This window comes from Macaca thibetana, chromosome 8 (assembly GCF_024542745.1).
Source record: "Macaca thibetana thibetana isolate TM-01 chromosome 8, ASM2454274v1, whole genome shotgun sequence".
NCBI lineage: Eukaryota > Metazoa > Chordata > Mammalia > Primates > Cercopithecidae > Macaca > Macaca thibetana.
The window spans coordinates 32,985,663-33,011,721 of record NC_065585.1 but is presented as its reverse complement, the minus strand read 5'-3'; the positions used below and the strand labels follow the sequence as shown (position 1 = coordinate 33,011,721).

Here is a 26,059-nt window from a genome sequence, read left to right as displayed (position 1 = left end):
TAGACAGAAGATGTCTGAAATGCAGATCCTCCTTTTTACCATCCCTGTTGAGTAGCACGTTTTTTTAAGGAGATGAGTTTCTTGAAACTCACCAACATTTGCCCATCACAGGTACTAATATTCATATTCCTCAAATTTAAGAACTGAAATTTGTTTGATCTTGCTTTGAGTCTGGCAGCATTCTAAACTTTTTAAAATTTGAACTTATTTTCATTCAATAATTATGACCACAATTTTTGAATTAAAGAAATAAAGAAATAGAGGGTTTCTAATTTGTTTTCAAAAATTTAAAGGTCATAACTGGAATTCAAATTCAGTTGCCCAGCAAGAATATGCATAATGCTAAGATATCTCACATCTGAGCAAAAGTATTAGTCTCCATATAGTTTTTAGTATAACACTTCAAAAAATTTGTTTTAGTGAATAATTTATATAGAAGATATTCAGATAATATTATAATGGCTAGAAAAAATTAAATATAATTGGTATTTCCTCAACAGAACCAGAGATATATTTCCGTGTTTTGAACACTATTTTTGTTGTTGTTAAGGAAAATTATCTTCTTGCTAAACAGATCACTAATGGAAAACTTTGGGTTAGTTCTTGGCTGAGACTGACTCTTCATTTACTTAGTAAAATTTGCATCTAATAAAAGATTACACAAAATACATATAAAATATTTGGAAATGTATAGAATAACTTCATTACCAATTTTTTGTCACTTAAGCAGTTTTAGAATATATACACTTTAGATAATTTAAACAACAAAAGATAATATAGTATTATCATACTAGTTATGTATTATTAATTTAATTGTTCATTTTAAAATAAATAGTATAATTAGATTGTTTGAAAAACAAAGGATAAATGCTTGAGGTGATGGATACCCCATTTACCCTGATGTGATTATTATATAACACATGCCTGTCTCAAAATATCTCATGTAACACATTTAAATGAATAAATGAAAGAAGCAATCAGTTCAGTCAATATTTAACAAGTATTTCTGACTCACTCATGATGGGAAGGTGACCATATATTGTATAGCCCAAATGAAATGTTGATATTGAAGATATGTGCTATGCTGGGGCAATATGCTTAAAATAGGAAAAGCCTGGGAAAACTGAGATGTGGTCGCTGTAATTAGGAGCGAGTAGCTGTACTGGACACATAGTAGCTGAATATTACCACCTATGCTGATTACAGTGGTGAAACAGCAGATATGATCTTTATTTTCATCAAATAGCAATCTAGTAGGGGAGACGCATTAAACACACACTCGTTTTAGTTAATTCATAATTACAAATTGCATGTATTTTAGATCAAAAGGAAAATCATTCCTCAAGAGTGAATATATCTTAAACTGAGATCTAGAGGAGGAATGGACCATTATAAACAAGAAAACACTATGTGTGAAGTCTGATTAGTGGGTAGGACTAGAGTGATCATTAAGCGAACCAAAAGGTCACTATGAGAGAGCCTGGAAAGTAAGTAGTAGAATGGTTTAGATAAGTCTAAAAGGATAGCTGACATTTTGATCAGGCAGGCCTTTTATGTATAATAATGGGTTTTGTCTGATTCTAAGGGAAATGAAATTTATTGAACTCAGAGAGATAGCAATAATAAAAACTGACAGACAATATGAAGAAGATTAGCTAATTGGCTAAATTAAAGGAAGTGACTGATCATATAAGAAATGTAGGAAAAGGAAGAAAAAAACTGATTAAACAAGCTTCTTAAGAGTTTATGAGAATTCCAGATTTTACTTACAAGCAACATCACGTAATATTTCTTGTATTTTAGAATACATCATGCATGTTTTATTTTTATTTAAATGTTAATAAAACGAGATTCCTTACTAATGACTAATTATTCATGAGGAGAAACTTTTCAGAATATTCAAACATTTTGTGTCTTTCCTCCCTCCAATAGTATTTACTTTATTTATCAATTTGGATCTTTTTGCAGATGATTTGTCACATCAAAACTATAAGAGAAATTGAGATTATATTTCAAAACATTTTCCTTGTGTAAAAAATAAAATATTTTAGAATATCAACCCAACTGTTAAAATAAAGAATTTTATATCCATTATAATTTTAACTTAAAGTTACAATAAGAAGTGCTTTCTTTACTATTATCTCAGCAAAGACCACCACAATGGCCTAAATTGTAGTAGTAGCTTAATTGGTGGTATCTTTAAATCTTCTTGCTTAAAAAATGTGCTTGATCGAAGGTTGTCATTTCTTATCTGTATTTTAGATGAGTTTTTTTTTTTTTTTGAAAACCAAAAATACCAACTGAATACAACCACCAGATATCATACAGATATCAGCAAAAGCTCTTTGTAAAGATGAACATTCAGGTTTTATTTAAAAAGGAGTATGAATCAGAGGTTTCCAATCTCAACTGATTTGTGCAAATATTTTTATCTATTGACTATTTGTTCATAAAATGCTTTTATGAGTATTAGTTTGTCATTCTTACCAGGTTCCCCTTCCCAAATTAAGCAGGAAAACACACAACTTAAACTTTTATAGAGTTTCAAGCCAGAATGATAAAGAGATATTTTGGGATAGGCAAGACTGTGACTTAATTTCCTATATGAATGTAGCCCTGAATACATGAAGCAGAGATGATGAATTTTCCACCATAAGTTTTGTTCCTCTTTCCATAGTACAGTGATATAATTGAGAAATAGCTGCCCTGCCAGGGACCACATGTTCAGATGCCTTGAATCTATGGAACTATTTGTGTATATTATCTATCCTCTATTCCCCATCTGCCAGCTAACTCCAATAGACTCAAAACCCTACAGGATGGGAAAAGTACAGAATGGAAGGAGCCTGAGTCTCTAATCAGTCATGAAGAGTAAAGCTAGTGATCAACTAAGAGCTTCCATATTGACTGTTACATGATCAATAAATTTATATTAACTAAAGTCACTGAAATTTTAGGATATATTTACATCAGCAATTAGAACCCTAATATAGTACCCAATTGTGGTAAAAGGGTATTGCAGCAAAGGAAAAAATAGGAAAACACTATGCCTTCCTTTAACAAAGTAATTTTTTGCCTTTCTAATTTTGTTAGATATTCATATAAATGTCTGTTTTAAAAAGTCTTTGAAATGGTTAATATTATTTTAATCTACAAACCTTTTCGTATTCTCAAGACATTTCCTTTTTCTTGAAGAATGCAATCATTTTGACTTGAAAAGTAAAGCTTATGATATGCTGAACAAGTTGCCCTTTCCAAATAAAACTTCTAATTGTCTTCATGACCAAAGGAAAATAAAATCACTAGTATTTAATTTATACTTACCTGTTATGTGTGCAATTAATATTGTATTAATAGTACAAACTCAGTCTCTTGAATTTTAGAAATATATTTATGCAGGATCTATTTTTAAAGACACTTTTCTGCAATAATTTAGACTCCAGTTTTATAACATAGTACCATCTGGAAATAAAATATAATGCAGATAATTTCTCTTTTATCACCATAGCACTTTTGTGCTAGGCAAACAACTTTGTATCTTCTGCTTTTAAATGAGCTTGTGCAGGTGTGCTTAAAATCTTTGCTCAATAATTTATCTGACAACCTTCATAAAAATATTATATTTCCCTAATCACTTCTTATGCATTTTGAAATGTTTTAGGAGAAAATAAGTACAATTCAATAATTAAAGTAAGGCATGATGTAATTATTGCATTAAATCACTATAATGTGTTTTATAAACAATAAGAATGTAGCCTTGAAGTCTATAGGTTATTTATTCAACAAATATTTATCTAGTGTCTGAATGTATCAACTGGGTACTGTAAATAAAATGACACGTTATAGTTTTTGTCATCTATTAGAAAAATCACAACTACATATAACGAGGATAGTGCTAAAAGTAAGAAAATTAAGGAACTTGCTCAAATAGAACAATAATGGTGAGTAAACACTAAGACCTACAGAATTAGTTTTCGTTCCAGAAATGCTTATTTGGAATATCAAACATTGTACTCACCACTCTGTTGGGGACAGAGATAAATCTATGTGAAATCGTGTCTCGTTGACTCAAAATTAGGTTGCAGCAGTTCATGAGTGGGAAGCAGTGCCTCAGTCTGGGTACACCACACTGAAGTTACAGTGGGAAGGATTGTCATCTGTTGTGCTGCTTTATCACTCATCTTGATGCAGCATAAGTCTACTGCTTTTGTCAAGATTTCAAAGATGAAGACATGTAGAGAAGATATTTTAGGGCAAGGGAGAAGACCTACAGAGTATACATAGGTTAATAAAAGTAATCAGATTAATCTGAGACAAATAAAACTTAGGTTCGTGAGTTTACAGTACCCATGCTATGTAACACCTTTTAACATAGAATTTATATATAGTTATAGTTTTAGTGATTGTAGCCCCATTTTGGGGGCATTTAATTATCCTAAATTTCATTAGGTCATATTTTATCTCTGTTAATTTAACATCGTTTTCTGTAACTGATAATCACTGATACAGAAGTTTAAAAGACGTTTAGATAAGTAGAATGAATAAATGAACATGATATGATGCTAAATGCTGTGCTAAATACATTATCTCATTTAATTTTCATAAAGATCTGGTAAGGTGGACATTATTCTTTTTCAAAGGAAAACATTGAGGCTTAGGGTAAGTAGCTTGTTAGATTACATAGATATTAGGAGCTGGAGTTATATGAAAATAGAGAAAACTCTTATTTTCTCTATTTACACCATCATATATTTATTCTAGCAGAACAAACAAACATCTTGAAATATAAAACATAACAAACTATATCGGAAGGAATCCGAATGAACAGATATCAGAAATTTGAACTCCATATTTGAGGTTAGGATTTCTAGACGATAAGAAAAGGTAAGATAAATCTGCATACTTGTTTTTATTCTCCACAATAATAAATCATAGAAAGCCACTTACAGAAGCATACCATTTGTAGTTGCTGCTGTGCTTGTTTGATATATTCCTAGGAAAAAAGAAAACCAGATTTTTATTAAAACAAACATTAAATGATAGGGTAAACCAATTTTCAATCATGAAAGTCACTTTAAATAGTTAGTTCTTAAATCTATTAGATATACAGAAGTAGAGACTGTATCTTTATATTATGCTTAGAAAAGGTAGTTTTTAAGTAGCTGCTGTAGTAAATATTGAATACATTTCACTGATTTTTAAAATAAATATTATATTTGAAGAATTCTTATTCAGAAGATAAAAATGGTACAAATTTTTGACAGATGCAAATCTTAACCAATACCAATCAAATTTGTCATATTTTTAATGCATATAAACTGTATCATTTGTTGAAATAAAATATAAATTTGAGTTACACAATTTTATAGAAGCAAAAGATATTTTAGCAAGCATCTGTTTTGCTCATTTAATTTTGTTTTTATGCACAAATTTTCTTTCTTCTCTTCCTTTTTATGGATCTGTAACTGTCAATCACATGGTCTTATTCCTCCACTAAAAGAAGAGAAGATACAGGTTGGACAAATTATTCACACTTGAAACAATAAAATAGTGGGAATCTCCACTGAGTTGAATAGCACCTCCCCAAAATCCGTGTTCACGCAGAACCTCAGTATGTGACTTTATTTGGAAAGAAGGTCTTTGCAGATGGAATAGTTAAATCAAGATAAGGTTATACTGGTTTAGAGTTGGCCTTAAATCCAACGAGTAGTGCCATTATAAGAAGAAAGAGAGACAGAATCAGGCACACAAAATTTTCAGAGGGAAGAAAACAAAGAAGCTAAGGAGTGTCCATGGCCACCAGAAGCTAGAAGGCATGGAGGAATCTTCCCCAGATCCTTCAGAGGGAGAATAGTCCTGTGGACATCTCAATTTCAGACGTTTGCCTCCAGAACTGCAAGATAATACATTTCTGTTATTTTAAATCACCTAGTTTGTGGTAGTTAATTATGGCAGACTAGCAAACTAATAGAGGACCCTTTGTTGGGGTATGATTTGTTCTTTTGGGCTTTAGAGTAGAATAATCAGGTGGGAACTACGTCATTGTTTGGGTCTTATTCTCACCAATATTTTGCTGGTTTGATGGATCTTAAGAGAGAGAGAGAGAGAGAGTGTGTGTGTGTGTGTGTGTGTGTGTTTATGGGGCATGGGACCGCAGTTGTAATAACTTTGGCTGTCAGAATTCTCATAACACTTAAGGTAAAGAAGGCAGGAGACTTATTCTTAGATGAACTCTTATTCTTCTGGTTCTCGGTTTTGGGCAGAACAAGTCCCATCTTTCTATAGTGTCTAAGGGGCAGAAGAACAGAGACTGTTTTGTTAAAGTTCTTCCACCAATATGCCTCCTTTCTCCTGCCAGAGTAAGAGTGATACTTACCCAGTTTAGTGAATTTGGAGTGACAGTCTGCCTGATTACTTCTTAATCAAACTATCTCCAACCTATTTTCATAGTTACCTAGTGCCTCTGACTGTTTTCTTTTGGGCATTTTGAGAAACAAATTAATTTGTTTAGTAGTGGTCTTTTTTATACTGCATGGTTGTAAGTTTTCATCTTTCTATATTTAGCTAATTCATTTATGATTCATCAGTCTATTTTTTGCAAAATTGTGTTGATTTGCAAAATCATCTTTGGTGTTACCTCATCTTTCACAATCACTCATAGGTTTATAATATTTTTATGTATTCAGTATAATTCAGTGTAATTTCAGGAAGTACTGGTATGAGCTCATGTGTTAAAGCTACCACATTTAACTATATTATTGTAGGTTATTGTTTCCTGGGTTATTTATCCATTATTTTCTGTCACACCCTAAGCTTCTTGTCCAAGAGACAAGTCAGAGGAAAAATAAATGAAATAATGCTTCAACTTATTTGGCATGCCTCAAACTCAAACTCTAAATTTTTTCTGGGTAATTGTTGTTTAGCATATTTAGCACCCATTTTTTCAAATAGTTTTATTAAATACTTCCTACATAAGATATCAAGCTTCGACAAACTTGTCCAAAATCTAAATAATTTTTGAAAAGATGAGCCATAATTTTCAATAACAGATGTTGCCTAACACACATAGCACTTAAGAATGACAGGATATAAAGTAAATGCAGCACTTTGTCTATGAATAAATTATAATGTAAGTAAGAATATATGTGGTTTCTACTAACACAGGTTGAATGAAGTATAAAAATTATTTTCCTAATTGAAAAGGTCCTCAATATTTAAGTTGTCTAGACAGAAGCAGATTGAACTAGCATGGTGGATAAATGTACTAACAGTACTACAGTAACCTTTCTGAAATTTTTCATCATTTTCATTTATCTGTGCAGCATTTAGCCATCTGTCTCTTCAGGTTTATGGATCTTAAATATGGAAATACTCCAATGTATAATTTTAATAAAATACTGCAAGGGACAAGATTAGCACATTGAATACTCAGTTATTACTTACATAACATTGTGAAACAGAATTTATTTTAAAATATACCTCTACTACTTCCAAATTAGTAGACATATGATTTATCAATATTTAGATGGTATATGATCATGATAACTTAAGATACTTAAAAGCAACTACGGACCTCAATAAAACTCCATTTTTATGATCCTTTAAATATAGGTTCTTTCCCCTTCACTTTTGTAATTTGCTTCATTTTATGTATAGAGACATTAAAATACTCCACCATAAAAGTAATGCTTTTTAAGAAAAACAAAAATGCACCATAAAAGAAACTGAGATGAAGATGTTTTCACAGAACTTGGTCTTTTAAGAATCGTTTGTGAAAATGCTACTCTCTTGTCAGATATTTATTCCTTGTCGGGGAGCAAAATGACGAGAAATTGTTCCCTGGTCAATAAACTGTAGAAAAGTCGTTTCTCTTGATCTTCTCTGATAATCACCCATGTCTCAGACTGTCGCTTAATGATATTTAAGCACAAACTTTTAAGAAGAAAATTTATATGTAGAAAAGAAGGATAATTATTATTTCAATAAAAATACCTTGGAGTTTCCTGTTCCTAAATAATCTCTTGGTGTTAAGCAGCATTTATGAAGTAATTTAATAAATTCAGTTTCTAATCACAGCTTAATTATTACTTAAAAGTCTTTCAAGTGTGCAGTGTACCTGTCCTCTCATTTGCCACAGGGAATTGGGTTTTTGAAACAAATGAGTTCTGAGATTGTGATGTATTTTACAGGAAAATAATATTGTGGTCATATTCAGAATTTCCTTCCTTAATTAGCTCAACGCTAAGGATGTGACAGATAAAATGAGTCAGATAAAATGTGAAAAGCAGAGAGGGAAAAGAAATTTGATCCTCTTTAGTGTGTTAACCCAGAAAAATGCCACAGGTGAATTATAAAAAGTCCCTGCAGCACTCGGCCTTTGTATCTCGTCATCATTTCTCAAGCTCAAGCAAGTTTTCTAAGCTCAATGTTTCTCTCCAGACTGGGTTGAATAGAAACTACAGGTTCCATATCAGCTGTTGCTCTCTTCTCAGTATTGGAAAAACTGTCAGCTTCTCATTTGAATGGATGCTTTGTTTTGGCTGTCTGCTTGAGTTGACTTGGTATACACCCTGAAACCTGTTCTTTGGCTCTCATGCAGCTCCATACAATGCACCTGTGGGCTTCTCTCACCCAGATCATCAGAAATCCAGTCCTGGGTCTATTCTTCCCTGAGAAATGAATACACATGTGCTTCTCCTTCATTTTTGTTAAAATAAAGGACCTTAGCTTCTTTCAAATATTCTTGGAGGCCTGAACAAAACATGTTTTGTTCATATGGTCGTAGAACCTGAAAGTGTGAACTGATGACATATCAGGTGTGTACATATGTAATCGGCAGCTGTGAATGGTGATGAGTTTCCTCCATACTCTCATATTGTACACTGCTGTTCATTTCCAAACTATGAGAAGTGAGGTAGACAAAACGTTTCTTTCCTAGAGGGAATGAAGAAATCATGTAGCCCAGTTTCCTCTGTTTAAATGTAAGGAAACAGAAATAAGATATTTAATTAGCAATAATCGTGCCTTGGATAAGCCTCATTGGTTACAATGCTGCCACTGCACAAAGCTTAAAATATTTAAACAACTTGTTCATATCATCATCAGAGATGTCCTTAATGGCCACTGCAGCATATGGTTTAAAAATCACAGGTTCTGGAGTCAAGCTGCCTGTGAAAGAATTTCAGCTATGCAATTAGCTAACTGTGCAACCAAAGCGATGTTGCTTAACCTCCATTTTTTTGCTTTTAAATTGGGAAAGACAATTGTAGCACTTGTTCCTTGAAACCTGTGGTTCCCACATACTAGTCCGTAAATTCTTTGCATCTGAGTTGCAGGGGAGATTTTTTTTTAAATACTGAATTCTGATGACGAGCTTTGGAACATGTGGATTTGGTACATCTCAAGTGTGGCTTGTGAACTCATATCTATATTTTTAAGGCAATCCTCCCTCTCTGCCAAAAGGGCAAATACAAAAGGATTCCCACTCAGCATAATATAACCCTCTTGATAGTGATAGATCATTTTGTATATAACAAAAAATTAAGGGTGGAAAGGATGTGCTTTGTACATAAATTAGTTCTTCTCTGACATGGCCTACAAGACTCTGCCTAATCTGTCCCTAATCAAACTCATCTTGTCCTTCTCTCCCTTAATTCTCAGTGCTACAGCCTTGGTAGTTACTTTTGAACACCTTACATAACTTCTTCCTACTAAAGAAACTTTGCACAGGCTGTCTCTCCTGCAGAAAATATGTTTCCCACTGTCGCTTTACCTTGTTAATATGCCTACCTATCCTTCTTATTTCAATTCAAATTTACTTCCTCAGGAGCCTCCAGGACTATGTTGACCTCAGATTTCTCCGCAGCATTTCACAATTTGCCTTTACAGCACTTTGTCGTAAGCATTTGACTTTATGTCTGTAACCTGCCAGGTTCTGCTTCCATGTGGGCAAGAATTTTTACCATTGTATCCTCAATTCCATACCTGGCACATTATGGAAAGTTAATAAGTTTTATTTTAATGAATAAAACCTCCATAAGCCATTTTGATATAGTTGTGTTCATCGTTTATCACTTCTTAACACAATACCCCAAACTGAATGGCTTGAAACAGCAACCACTGTACTTATCTCTCATGAGTCTGTGGGTTGAACGGGCTCGGCGAGGCAGTTCTGCTCTTCCCATTTTGATTCTCTGTGTGGGTGCACACAGATGGTTGTTGGGGCTAGAGTGATCAGGAGCCTCCAATTAGCATTGACATGTTCGGGCTCTCTCCCTTTTATATATTGTCAGACATTCATTCCCCATGTGCCCCTCCATTTCGTCTTTCCAGTAAAATAACTGGATTTTTTTTGTTGTTGTTGTTTTTTGTGTGTGTGTGTGGTGGCTCAGGAATTCCAAAACAGCAAGAGCAGAAACTGCCAGTCTTTCTTATAGATGCCTAACCTCTTCAATCTTGGAGCATTATTTCTGTCACTCTCAGTTGGCTAATTTGTCACCAGCCAGTTCAGATTTAATGTGGGGGATGGGGGAAAGTTGACACCAATGAATATGTTTTACTAATATGCACCAGCACAGCACTAAATGCTTTACACAGGATTCAAATAAAACTGTAAAGTAGGAAATAGTAACCTCATTTTTTAAATGAGGTTACAGAAATAAGCAAATACAAGCAATTTATGTAAGATGTTATTGTTAGGTAGTGAAGCCAGAATTCAATCTCTGCTCTTTTTAAATCTGAAAACTATATTGCTTGTTCTTATTATTTCCATGTTCTTCAGAAAGTCAAAAGCTTCTTTCCTGTCTTAGAAGTGTTTTCCTTTAGCTTTAACATTTATAGTCACACATTAAAATTAACAAATATTGTAACATGTCCATTAATTTCATGTAAAAAGATATAAAATGGAATTTTCAAATGTATTAAAAATTAATTTATTGTAAATGAGAAAATTGCAAGCAACATAAACACTTAAACTTTGTTATCACTAAATTCATCTGTTGGCATTTTTAACCGAAATACTGAGGACTTTAAAGTGGTATTGAGTAAGACTTACCTGAAGGTTGCCACATGCTTTTGTGAGGCCTCATAAGAGTTAACACAACTAATTAGTATTGTTGAAATGTCTGATCTATTTGATCTCTTAGTTCCTTTTGATTGAAACCTGATGTATATATTTTTAAAATTCTAGTTTAGCTTCTTGAAAATGATTTCACGTAGTCTATTATCTCATCATATAGCTGCGGGGGACTTTAATATTCTGTACATCTATTCACTGATGTTAGAATCATCACACGTATCTGAAATTTTTATCTTGAAACAAGAAATTGAGTATTAAAAAATGAGAACCACAGGATATCAAATGTGAAGAGATTATGCTCCATAACATGTAACCTAAATCAGAAAAGTGGTTGGTGGTTTTCTATTTATAATTCCTTGTTCACTTAAGAACATTGCATATTTTCTCTGATTCACGAAGTGTTATAATTTCAGGAAGATATACCTTTACTTTAAAATACGTAAGACTGAACATTTTCTCAATTAAAAAGTTAGAGCTTTGCTTTTGAACATGTTTTTTAAGTCAGAGAATGATATTCACATATTTTATGAAAAGTTGTGCAACTACTTCTATGGTTTGAATAACGATATATCCTCCAAAATTTGTTTGAAAATTCATTCCAACGCAACTGTATTAAAAGGTGTGAACTTTGGAATTATTATCCTTATAAAAGAATTGAAGATTGAAGAAAGCTCTCTTGCCCTTTTGTCTCTTCTATCATGTGACGACACAGTGTTACTTTCCTCTGGAGGATGAAGAAACAAGGTGCCATCTTGGGAAGCAGAGAGCAGTCCTCTCTGCCAATTCTGTTGGCACCTTGATTTTTGAACTTCTCAGCCTCTGGAACCATGAAAAATAATTTTTATTGTGTATACATTATCCTGTCTGAGGTATTTTGTTATAGTGTCACAAATAAACTAACACAACTACGTAGATGGGGTTTTTTGTATATCCTGAGGCATTCTTGAAATATCATCTCTTAGGAAGAAGCCACTTGACGAACTGGCAATGTTGAAGTACTGAATTTAAATTTCTACTTCCCTTCAACCTCACCAGCATTTATTATTAATACTGTCATATTGTGTCAATCTGTTGAAAGTAAAATGCTGGGTCATTATTTATATTCAGCTTTATGCATATTAACAAGACTGCCACATTTATTTTTTGCTATTGCTATTTCCTCTTCTGTGAATTGTATGTTCATATCATTGCAATTTTTGAAATGGGCCATGTGGCTTTTTCTTATTGATTACTAGGGTTCTGACTTCATTTTCCTTCAAAAATATACCACAAATATCAATATGCAAATATTCTACCAATCTATAACTTGTTTTCATTTTTTTGTTGTTGCTTTGTGTATATGTGTGTTTTTGGTACATATTATTACTGGTGTCTTTGTGATACACAAGTTTTAACTTTAAATAGGACTAATTTCTTTTGCAATTAATGCATTCTATGTTTAGTAAAAGACTATTTCACAGAAGTACTTCTTGTATTCTCAGTCTGGAATTTGAAGTAATTCTTAATCTGGAATTTGTCTTTGTGTACAGCATGAAGTGGAACACTAGATTTGTTGTACTTCTAGGAAGATAGCTAATTATTTCAACATGATTTATTAAATAAATTATTTCATTCTTTCCTCCTCCCAAATGATTTGTATATATCAATGACATATTTATGTGTGACTGCTTCAGTTCCCAGTTCTCTTTCATTGATTTATTTGTTTAATCTTGTATAAAAACTTCTCTATTTTAAAAATGCAGAAGTATTACATATCCTGATATCTGGTAGAGTAAATATTCACATTCTTCTACCTCAAAATTGCCTTAGTTGTTTTTGACTTTGTAACATTTATATATACATGTCCAAACCACCTTTTTAAGTTACGTACATGCAAACCCACACATAGATAATTTTAATTTTAATTATAGTAAATTATTTTAAAAGAGGGGAATGACTCAACAAATTAAGTCATTATATCCATAAATGCGGTACATCACTACAAATATCTAGTTTTCATTTATCTCTTTCTGTTGAATTTCATAATATTTAAAATGTTTGGAACATAATTTGTTATACGTATTTCTAGATACTGTATGTATTTTATACACATTGAATAAAAACTCCTCATTTTCTCTCCTCATATTTCCTAGTAACCACCATTCTACTCCCTATTTCTGATACCTAATATAATTGGGATCATGCTCTATTTGTCTGGTTAAAGAATGATTTCAATTTGCATAATGTCTTCTAGGAGGCTCTGCCACATTCCTAGATACAGTATCTAGGAATACATATAACAAATTATGTATGCAAAAGTATGCACTATCTATGATGTTATGGTGAATGTGAGTTTTTCTGGTAAATTACAATTTTCTACAGATGCCCTTGAATTTTCTATCATAATGACACAGTTTTTTTTTTTCAATACTTATTTCTTTAACTTTTGTTTCTTATTGAACTGAGCAGAACTTCCAAAATAATGCTGAATACAAAGAAAGATAATAATGAAGGATAACATTTGTTAATATGTTATGTGTAAGTTTCCATTCAAAGTACATGTGATAATTTATTTAAAGGCCGGGCGCGGTGGCTCAAGCCTGTAAAGCACTTTGGGAGGCCGAGCACGGGCGGATCATGAGGTCAGGAGATAGACATCCTGGCTGACACGGTAAACCCCGTATTACTAAAAAATACAAAAAACTTTTTTCCCAGATACTCAGGTGAGGCAGGAGAATGGCGTGAACCCGGGATGAAAAAGATCTGGCCACTGCAGCCTGGGCGGCAAAGACTCCGTCTCAAAAAAAAAAAAAAAAAAAAAAAAAAAAAAACTGACAGCATGCCAGATGAGGTAGACAGTATAAGTATTTCCTTTTTTTCAGGTGAGAAAAATGAGGTGGAAAGATGAGTAACTGGCTCAACGTTTTGCAGCTAATCATAACAGAGCCAGGATTCCTCCTAGCAGCCTGCTGTATAACTCATTCCCTTAGCACTCTCAAGTACAAATAATAGTGGCAGGCCAGTTTGTATGTATCTGATTTTAAAGGACTACCTCTGATTATTTACTACTAATATTTGCTATCATTTGTAATAGTACTCCTTTTGTCTTAACAGCTTTATTGAACTATAATTAATATACACAAAATTGCATATATTTAATACACATAGATGTGTTCTGTTGTATGCTTACACCATAAAACAATCACCACAATCAAAGTAATAGATATATCTATCATCTCCAAAAGTTTCCTCATGTGCCTTTGTGTGTGTGTGGTGGGAGAGAATAAAAACACTTAACAAAAGATCTACTCACTTAAAAAAATGTGGCTGGGTGTGGTGGCTCATGCCTGTAATCTCAGAACTTTGGGAGGCTGAGGCCGGTGGATCACCTGAGGTCAGGGGTTCGAGGTCAGCCAGGCCAACATGGTGAAACCTCCTGTCTACTAAAGATACAAAAAAATAGCCAGGCGCAGTAGCGGGTGCCTGTAATCCCAGCTACTTGGGAGGCTGAGGCAGGAGAATTGCTTGAACCCAGGAGGTGAAGGTTGCAGTGAGCCCAGATAGTGCCACTGCACTCCAGCCTGGGTGACAGAGTGAGACACCATCTCAAAAAAAAAAAAAAAAAAAAAAAAAAAAAATTTAAGCAGCCAAGGCTGTGGCTCATCCCTGTAATCCCAGCACTTTGGGAGGCTGAGGCGGGAGAATGACTTGAGGTCAGGAATTCAAGATAAGCCTGGCCAACATGGTGAAATCCCATGTCTAATAAAAATACAAAAATTAGCAGGGCCTGGTGGTACACACCTGTAGTCCCAGTTACTCGGGAGGCTGAGGCAGGAGAATTGCTTGAGCCCGGGAGGTGGAGGTTGCAGTGAACCCAGATCATGTCACTGCACTCCAGCCTGGGTGACAGAGCAAGACTCTGTCTCAAAAAAAGAAAAAAAAAATTAAGTGCACAATACAGTATTGCTTAACATAGACATGTTGATAGCAGATCTCTAGAAATGATTCAATTTGCATAACTTGAATTATACCTACTGAATAAAAACTACTCATTTCCCTCTTCCCACATCCCCTCACAACCACTGCTCTACTCCCTATTTTAGATACCTAATATAAGTGGAATCGTGCAGTATTTGTCTTGTTATGTAATTGTTTAAATTTGCATAATATCCTCTAGGTTCTGCCACATTGTTGCATATGGCAGGATTTTGCTCCTTTTTAAGGCTGAACAATATTCCATTGCATGTATATAACAAATTTTCTTTAACCATTCATCAGTTGATAGACATTTAAATTGTTTTCATATCTTGTCTACTGTGAATAATGCTTCAATAAACATGTAAGTACAGATATCTCTTCAAGATCCTAATTTCAGTTCTTTCAGACAAATACTCAGAAGTGAGATTGTTGGATCCTATGCTAGTTTCATTATTAATTTTTGAAGGAAACTCCACACTGTTTTCTATATTGGTTGTATCATTTCAGATTCCCACCAACAGAATACAAAGGTTTCAGTTTCTCCATAAGCTTACCAATATCTATCTTTTTATTGATAATAGACATGCAAACAGGTGTGAAATAATGTCTCATTATGATCTATATTTGTATTGCCCTCAGCTTAGTGATGTTAAGCACTGTTCTTATCCCTGTTGGCCATTTATATGTCTTCTTTGGAAATACATCTATTCAACTCCTTAGTTCATTTTTTTAATCAGAATATTTGTATTTTTGCTGTTGAGTTCTAGGAGTTCCTTATATATCTTAGATATTAACCCCTTATCAAACATATGGTTCACAAATATTTTCTTCTATTCCATGAGTTGCCTTTATATTCTATTGTTTCCTTTGCTGTGCAAAATAATTCTACTTTGGTATAATTTATTTGTCTATTTTTGCTCTTGTTGCCTGTTCTTTTGGTGTAATATCCAAAAATCATTCCCAAGACTAATATCAAGAATAATTCTCTATGTGCTTTCTTCTGAGTTTTACATTTTCAGGTCTTAGGTTTAAGTTTTTAATCCATTTAGAGTTGATTTTTGTGCATGATGTAAGAATAGGATCAAATTTCATTCTTTTGCGGGTAGATGTTGAATTACAAGATTACATTAGTAATTTATTAAAAAAAAAAAAAAAAAACTCTTAAAAAATACAGCCCAGGACCAAATGGCTTCACCGGTAAATTCCACCAAAAATTTAAATAATTAATGCCAATTCTTCTCAAGCTCATTCAAAAAGTTAAATAGGAGAGAATACTTTAGAACTCATTTTATGAGTCCAGCCCACTCTGACACCAATGCCAGACAAATACACAAGAAAAGGAAACTATAGGGCAATATCCCTGAGAAACATTGATGGAAAAATTCTCAATAAAATACTATTACCAAAGAAAGTTCAACAGCACATTAAGGATAAATTACTATGATCAAGTGGGATTTATCCCTGTGTTGCAAGGATGGTTCAACATTTGCATCCTGAGGCATACGAAAGAATGTAGATGGATTGCGAGTAGACCTGGAGAGACAACAGCTATTATTAGAACATTGAAAAATAACATGCTAGCAAGGTTGTGGAGAAAAGTGAATGCTTATCAACTGTTGGTGGGAGTGTAATTTAGTTCAACCCTATGGAAAGAAGTGTGATGATTTCTCAAAGACAAAAAAAGAATTACCTTTTGACCTAGCAATCCCATCACTCATAATATACCCAAAAGAATATAAATTGTTCTATCATAAAGACACTTGCATGTGTGTATTCATTACAGCACTATTCATTAGAGCAAAAAATGGAATCAACCTAAATGTCCATTAATGGTAGATTGCATAAAGAACATGTAGTACATATATAGCATGGAATACTATGAAACCATAAAAAAGAATGAGATTATGTCCTTTGCAGGAACATGAGGGGAGCTGGTGGCTATTATCTTTAGCAAACCAACGCAGGACAGAAGACCAAATACTTCATGTCCTGTCTTGTAAGTGGGAGCTAAATGATGAGAACACATGGACAGAAAGGGGAAAAACAGACACTGGCACCTACTTGAGGGTGGAGGGTGGGAGCAAGGAAAGGATCAGAAAAAATATGTATCTAATTCTAGTCCTAGTACCTGGGTGACAGAATAATCTGTACAAGAAATACCTGTGACACAAGTTTACCTATATAACAACATGCACATGTAGCCCTGAATGTAAAATAAAAGTTTTAAGAAAATATTCGTTAAAAACTGTAAAATTCTGATAATTTAAGATTAAATAATTCAAGAGATAATCTGTAAATGAAATTTTTAAAACAAACTAAATTTCTTCTCTCCACCAATGAATTTCTAACTTTCTGTCCATCAGTATGGGGAGCTTATTGTCTAAGTTCCAAAACTAGGCAACATGTCATAACATTTGTAGATGTGTTTGTGGGGAAAATACAAACACAACATCTTCGTAATTTGAACAATTCCATTAAATACAAAATGGAAACTAAATCTTTAAGACATAAAATTATCTTGGATCTATAAGAACCATTTGTTGATATCACAGGTATAATATTTGCCATATAATGTATTTTCACTAAGCTATTAATAATGTTGCTCCATCAGATGTGTCTAACAGACCAAGCTAATTTACCACCTTGAATTAGGGATGGGGTAGAAACTATGAATAACAGACTGTGAACTACGAACCTAGAACGTTGAATCCATTTTCCATTTAGTCTCGAAAACAAACATTTTAGATAAGTAAAAGTACTTCAGTTAATAATAAGACCAAGATTAAGAGGTATAAGTTGATGAAGATCATATGGCTGTACAATAGGATGTAAATGCATCTTTTATTTTTATTTCAAACTTGTATTCTTTCCATTATGTTAGACCTACTTGTTTTTAGTTAATAATGGTCTTACATACTATAATATTATATTTTATATATATGCACATATATGTCTGTGCGTGTATATATAGATGTAGGAACTTATGCATGTGTATATATATGTGTTTTCTGTTCCTGCATTTATATATAAGCATATATATACATATATGCATACATGTACATGTATGCATGCATATATGTATATGTGTATATACATATATTTATAGATATGTGCATATGTGTGTATATATACACATATGTACAAATATGTGTATATTTATATATAGAGAGAGTCAATTTACTGGAAGAAACATGACTAAAATATAACACAAATATTTTAGCAATTAATTTAATAACAAATGTCTTTCTAGAGATAAGTAGTCAAAAATGTAACAAATTATTAGGCAGTACAGTTCAATGGTTGCAATCACAGTCTCTGGAATCAGATAATCCTAAATTTCTACTATGCCACCTTTCAGCTGTGTGGCCATGGAACAGCCGATAATTTCCCCGTACATTATCTTAAAATAGTAATATTTGTATCTACTACTTTGATAGAATTAATTTCTCTTCTCCAAATCTTCTCTTTCCTGTAATATATCCACATTCTTGCTGTGGCTTCGGGTTGATTTTAGACTCATCCTCAGGTTTGCTTTGGCCAATGGAATGTGGTAGACATGACTTAAGAAGGATGATACATGTGTTTTATACTCAAAATGAGAACATGGCCCTGGGGTACTGATACCTCTTCAGTTTGGGAACAAAAACAAAAACACATGGAAAGACCTGAGCCCAAATCACACAAGACCGATGTCCTGTCAATCCATAACATGAATCAGAGACACCCAAAAGACCAACCCACATTATCATATTCACAACTGGTTTGCAAACCTATGATCTTAAAAATGTTTATTGTTTTAAGCTATGGAGTTTTAGAATGGTTTGTTACTCAGTATTTTGTGAAAAATGGTAACATACACATTAGCTGAGTGTGTCACAATATGAAAAAATGAATTGATTTGAAATCTGATGTATGCCCACATCCCAAAGCAATGTTCAAGCCACAGTAGGTATTCAAGAAACATTTGTTGACTTTTGAATAAGTAAATACGAAATTTCACATAGTAAGTGCCACAAACAAGCAGTTGTTTTTATGCACTATTGTATATAGTCTCTTGTCTGCTCTTAGTGAAAATGATGTGAACTTTCGTGATATCAGATGATATAATATTCACTGAACTTTCTATTACATTTATTTATAATGAGTATAACCGAATTAAGGAGTTGAAGACTAATTCTTTAATAAACAAATATTTTATTCTGTTTGTGACTCAAGTTTGGCTCCCTGCGTGTAGGCATCAATTTATCAATATGTTCAATGATCACAGAGGAGTTTTTGGAAAGAATAGGGATAATTAACTCTGACAAAGAACATTCTTAAATACAAATGACTTCATGTAGTTTCCAAATGTGAATTAACAAGTTGTGAATAACTTAAACAATAGAAAAATTAGCTATATTTTTACATTGACATATCTAAAATGAAAAAGCAAAGAGTCAGCATTTCTTGGTTTGGAATGTTTTCCACTAATTAAGCAATAAACTATTCAACTGTTTCTCAAATACCTCTCAACTTATTGTTATTATATCTGTTTTACTTTAGTTGTATTCAAATTCTCTCCTCCAGAAGAAAGGATAGGAATATAGACTTATAAAGCAGAGGGCTTAGAGTATTCAAATTGCCAGGAGTAATGCAGGATTTGATTTGGTGGAAAGAAGGTATCTTATCTGATCCTGCAAGACATGCAGATATGAAAGAAATACTGAAAGCCCAAAAACAAATGTGAAGGAAGTGTACATTAGTCTTATAAAGGGATTATACAGAAATATCACATATGTGCTGATTACCAAAATTTCTATCTCTAGTTCTGCCCGTATCTGACCAGACACATTATTTACAGCCTATTTAACACCTCGTTTTGGACTACTGTTTTGTACTTAACATGTCCAAAACAGAATTCTTGTTTCTACTGCTAATTTTCTTCCCCTGGCTTCTTCCAAATTCAGAAAATGGCAGCAATGTTTAAACTCTGCTCAGTCCCCAAATCACAGGCGTTTCTTTACCTTCTCTTCTTTTCACCCTAAATCATCCAACATTTTTTGTCTTCGAATACATCCTAAATTTAAGCCTTTCTCAATATCCCACTAGTCCCACACTAATTCTCACCAGTACCTCTTTCCCACAGAAAATTATCTGTTGTCTTTTTAGGATTCCTTGATTCCATTCATATCTTGCTAGTGCAAATTTTATGTAAATTCTATGTAATATATAACCAGAGAGGTTTTTTTATAGATGCAGATCAGATTGACACTACCATCTTCAATGCTCTGTGGTAGTTCCCATCTTAACTAGAATAAAATCCAAACATTACCCTGGCCTGCTAACTACTACATAATCTGGCCCTGCCCTCTCTTCCTCTGTCCTCATTCATCACATTCTTGGCATTTTGGTTTCTTTGCTCTTCTTCAAATTAGCCAGATTCCTTCCTGACTCAGCTTTTCTGTATTTGCTCTTTCTTTTGATGGAAATGTTAGACTCCAAAGTCTTTTTGTAAAGTTTAATTTCTTAATTGACAAATAACATTGTATGTATTTACGGTGTATAACATGATGTTTTGAAATATGTACTTTGTGGAATGACTAATCTAGCTAATTAACATATGCATTAACTGGCATAGTTATCATTTTTGTGGTGACAACACAATATTCATCCTCTTAGAATTTTCCAATAATATGTCATTATTAAATACAGGCACCATGTTTTGCCATAGATCTCTTGAACTTCTTCCTCCTATTCGAAGTCTATACATGGTACATTCTCATTTAATTCATTTTTCTGCTAAATGTAATCTCCTGAAAAGGCCTAACTAGCCACTTAAGCTTAAATAACTTCCACTATTACATCATTCTCTCTTTACTTGCTTTATTCTTCTAAAGAGCATGTAACATCATATTACATACTGATTTCTTGTCTATCTTTCCTACTATAATGTAAGTTGCATGAGGACAGGAACTTGTTTTTGTGTTTATTTTTCAGCACATAAATAATGCCTGGAATATTGCAGATCTCCAATAAATATTGATGGAATAGATGGGTAATGGAGTGGTTACAGGAAGTGGTCTTACATTTAAAAATTTGGGATAAGTAGGCAATTTCGAGCAGTTTTATTTCCAGTATTCCACTCCTTTCCCAACTCTACAATACTCATTACATCCAAATAAAGATTCCAATTTCTAAATAAAATATATTACAAAAACACCAAATATGGAAATGATTTTCTAACCTGGTCTAATTCCTAGGAAGACTCATCTAAGTTAAAATAAATGTCTCATTTAGGAAATTTTTCTTTTTTAAGAAATATTTTTATCACTTTGAAGTTTATGTGTGACTTTACATGTACTGCTGAAAGAAGAAATTGTAAAATTTTTTGAAACAATTTGTGTTCTTAAAATACTTGCACATTATATTATTAAGTTGCTGAATAATAATTATTTAATATGAAAACAAATGCCTGACATCATTTTTACAAAATCTTTACTGGAGATGGCTGATTCAAAGAAGTTTTTGTTTTATTTATCTTTTTTATAATTAGTTGTTTACATTTTTCTTAATTTGGTAAATTAAATTCCATTTGTTTATTATACAGTGCACTGATAATTTTATAAGTTTCATAGAACTGATAAGATTTCCCCAATTTACCTGCAGAAATTATGTAACAATTTTTAAGCTGTTGAGTTTTTATTTATACCTTAGATATAATTAAAATTTTTGTTTTTACGTCAATATTTACAGTTGCTTTTCATATTTATGATGATTTATCAAAAGAGAAGTAATCAACCTGTTCACACAGGGTATCTTGTTTGGTCAAATAGTTTGACTTGAATGGAGGGACAGAAGGTTATTGCAGACCTTAATTGTAAAGCATTTTGGGCATTTGTGAAACAAAATATTTGGTTGAGTCATATATACTGAGGCATTTAAGGGTTTCATTGAGCAAAATAAAAATTGTCTTTGCCCTAATGTTATATCAGATGTGACTCTGAATGTAGTTTATATTTAAGCCTGCTTTCACCAACACAAAGGTTACTGACTACTGACATAACACATATCCCCCAGGATTTTTATGCCGTTTTCCTTTTATTCTATACATTTTGAATAATTAATCTTGGCACAATTTTTGTTCCTTATGCCTTCAAACCCCGTTACAGGAAAATTAATAAATATTGTCTTTTATACAGAGTATATAATAATAATATTATAAATAATCATTAAAAATATTTATCACTTATAAAATGAAATGCTTATAATTTCTCTTTCTTGCTCAGTAAGTTTGCATAAAATGACCAACAGAAATTACAATCCTATAGAAATAAGACGCAGCATTGTATATTAATGTGGAAGACTTAGTTATTAATAAGTATTTGTTTTGTGTTAGCAGGGCTAAAATCTAGACACCCACATCTAGACTTAGGCCTAGTCATAAAAATAAAAGCAAGCTCTTCTATTACAGGGATATATGTGTTTATTTTATATAACTAGAGAGAAAATTCATCATTTAATTCACTTGTCACCTACACATATCACATAAATGTAGGCTTTTAAGGCAAAGCAGAGAGTGATTTGACAGGTAGGTATGAAGTAATTAATTTGCAATCCAAAGAAAATGAAAATTAGGATTTATTCCTGGATTGGATAAAAATCACATATGATTTTTAGAACATTTGGATAAAGTTAAATTACCTAGTGTAGTATGGAAAATACTTAATGCCAACACTATTTTTGTTTTCTTGATATTCTATTTTAAATCCTTCTTTTATGTGTAGTTTCCTGCCTTCTTCTGTTCATTTCTCCCTGAAGGCCTTTCCATTCTATCAACATCAATAAAGAAGTCTGTGGCCGAGTGCAATGGCTCACACCTGTAATCCCAGCACTTTGGGAGACAGAGAAAGGAGGCTCTCTTGGCCCCAGGAGTTAGAGATTAGCCTGGGCAACACAGCAATATCCTGTTCCTATTTAAAAAAAAAAAAAAAAAAAAAAAAAAGTCTGTGAGATTCTTATTTCAGAAGGATACTAGAGATGAATGAATTAAAATTCATTGGCTAGAACAGAAATTTAGATATCCTTTTAATTGAGTAACATAGAGCATACCCAGATATAAATAAATCAATTTAACTGGTTAAGTAAGCTAATTTAACCTAAGCCTCATCAGCCTATTCAGTCAGAAAGTCAGTAGAAACAGAATAGTGAGACTTGCAATATGTTCACCTCACCTGCTTATCCACACCCACATTCACTGTAAAGTGCAAGCATATCTGTAGACTCTAGAAAGCGTCCCACCTGTGCTTACAAGCAAGGTGGATGTTGAGGGTTCTTCCGCTCTGCACTTATCTTGTGGGGCCGGTCTCCTGCTGCATCTGATAAGGATCTGCAGGTGACCTGAGAAGCCCTCCCCATTCACCCAGTGTCACTGTCTCCCCCCAGATTCCTGGTTGGCTCTTCCAAGGACTCTCCCACCAAACCATGGTGGTCACTCGCAGAGGCAATGAGTGTTAGCTGGGCTTTTAGGAAAGTTCAGGCTTATAGAGGCTGAGCATGAAGGTGATCACCCACCTGCCAACAGTCAGCTGAGTGCCTCTGAGAGAAGATATTTCAGTTTTTATATCTGTAAAATGGAGTAATAGATGCTTCTCCCTCAAGGTTTTTGTGAGCTTTGAATTAGATTGTTTCTGACATCGAGTATAAGCAATGCTTTATTTAGAGCACTTGGTGAGGTAGAAAAGGGACTAGGCAGCTTGCTTAAAGAGGGGATTTATTTCTAACAATACAAATTTTATCCAGTTTAGGCCAGCTTATCTGATGCTTTCAGATAACATCTCATGTGGTCATGGATAGACATATTTACGTAAAAACCTCAGGTCATATTTTAGAGTATGCAAAAGTATGTCTTAGAATATATTCAAAACCATAGTTATTTTGGTATGACAGAATTCATGAATTAATATGATAACTGATATAGGATTGGTGGAAAGAAGTAAACAAGAGAGTATTTTGATATGCAGATAAGAGCAGTTAGTGCTTTGCTTATACTCCAAAACACATAAAATTAAGAAAATTGCATTTTTAGACAATTTTATAAAAACTGAATATATCACAGACCATTAATTCCAGTTTTAAAGAAAAGCCAATATGTGATTACAAGTATTAAAAGTGTCAAGCAAACGAAATTCATCAAGTTGTAAATTGATGAATGTGTTTAAATGACCCACTGGAACACCTTGTAGCTTTCACTAAATATTATTAAATTCCATTTTTGACTGTAGTAAATGTCGCTGAATTTCTCAAGGAACTCAAACATTTTTAGAAGAGCATATGAATTTATTATTACAAAGGATACTCACCATGACAGCTATTTAAATATCATTCATTTGAATTACCTTGTTTATTTACTCTTAATCTAACAAGTATTCATTGAGTGCCAGGACCAACTAATTCACTTGAAAATACATCACTGGATACCACTGTCTGGTACTTACATGCTAGATGCTAAGTATACAAAGACGAGTAAGGCTCCATTTCCACTCACATATAATCTTATAGAGGAAATAGATGCAGGTGTGGCAAAAGACAAGTCAAATAAGTAATATTCTCTATTGACAAAAGGAATACAGAAGGACACAGAGGAAATGGTCAAACCCATGGTGTTGTGTGGTTGGAAGAATGTAGTCATTGGAGACAGATCTCAATTTGAACCATGAGTTAGATCCTTACCAATTCAGAGTGTTTTTTACATTCCAGAATTCACTTACCTTTCCTCAGGTAACTGTATCTTCAAGCTCCTTTTGGTCTTACTCTTTTTTTTCTCTTTTCTTTAAGTTCTGTAATACATGTGTAGAACCTGCAGGTTTGTTACACAGGTACACATATACTGTGGTGGTTTGTTGCACCTATCAAATCATCTAGGTTTTAAGCCCCACATGCATTAGGTATTTGTCCTAATGCTCTGCCTCTCCTTGCCCCCCACTCCCTGACAGGCCCCAGTATGTGATGTTCCCCTCCCTGTGTCCATGTGTTCTCATTGTTCAACTCCCACTTATAAGTGAGAACATGCGGTGTTTGGTTTTCTCTTGGTTCATGTCTCTGAGTTGGGCTGACTGCCTACTTCTACACTCAGGTGTAAATCAGTAACGTGAAAGCAAAATTCAGGCCTGGATGGTCTTTCAATCTTCCTAGTCAAATGCCCCCCAAAACCACCCCTCCTTGAGTGAACAATTAGTAACATTTTGCCATATTTGCTAAATCTTGGCTGAAATATTTTTAAATATATTAAATACTCTTTTGCATTTTGTCCCTAAATATCTTACTATGTGTCTCTAGAAAACAAGCTTGCTTCATTTTCACTACATGCACTTAAAGTATGATCATACCTAAAAATTAGCAACAATTGCTTAATGGCATCTAGTGTATTAAATTTTCCTTAATTGGTCAAAATTGGTTTAAAGAATTCAATTAAAGACTACAAATTGCATTTAAATACTATATCTCCTAGAGCTCTTTACATCTAGAATAATTCACCCTCTCCTAACTTGTTTTCGTATGACATGTATTTGTGGAGGCTGGGTTAGTTATCCTGTAGAATATCTCATCTTTTGAAGTGATCTGAATAGATTTATCACATATTTCATTTTCCTTTAACTCTTACCTCTATTATCTGAATGTCATATAAACAGCAAATAAAAAGTTATCAGACACAGGCTAAACAAATTTGTCTAGAATAACTCACAGGTGACACTGTTTAATGAAGACTCAATCTTTTTTTTTTTCCTACTGTTCGTAATAAGATTAGTCATACTAAATTTTCCTCTGCTGATTTTAGCAACCGTTGACCTTCCTTGCTTCAGTCAATCATTTTGTTTGGGTTGCACTCTCAATTGCTTAATGATATTTCTTCTATAATTGTTAGTTGGTATTAGTCTTTCTTTATCAACTCTGGCCTTTTTGATTCCACAATATAGTTCTCATTGAACTGTTAAATGTGGTTAATATTCACCTTTAATTACTAATTTTCAGAAGAAGTTATTTGTGTAA

The 26,059-nt window shown here is 33.2% G+C and overlaps 1 non-coding gene across 1 annotated transcript; it reads right to left on the bottom strand.

Annotated features, from left to right (window-relative positions):
- Nucleotides 1–8,932: 8,932 nt before the first annotated feature.
- LOC126961977 (U4 spliceosomal RNA) lies at nt 8,933–9,069 on the bottom strand. The gene has a single exon (XR_007728543.1). It is a non-coding gene; the product is annotated as a U4 spliceosomal RNA (small nuclear RNA).
- Between the last annotated feature and the right edge of the window lie 16,990 nt (nt 9,070–26,059).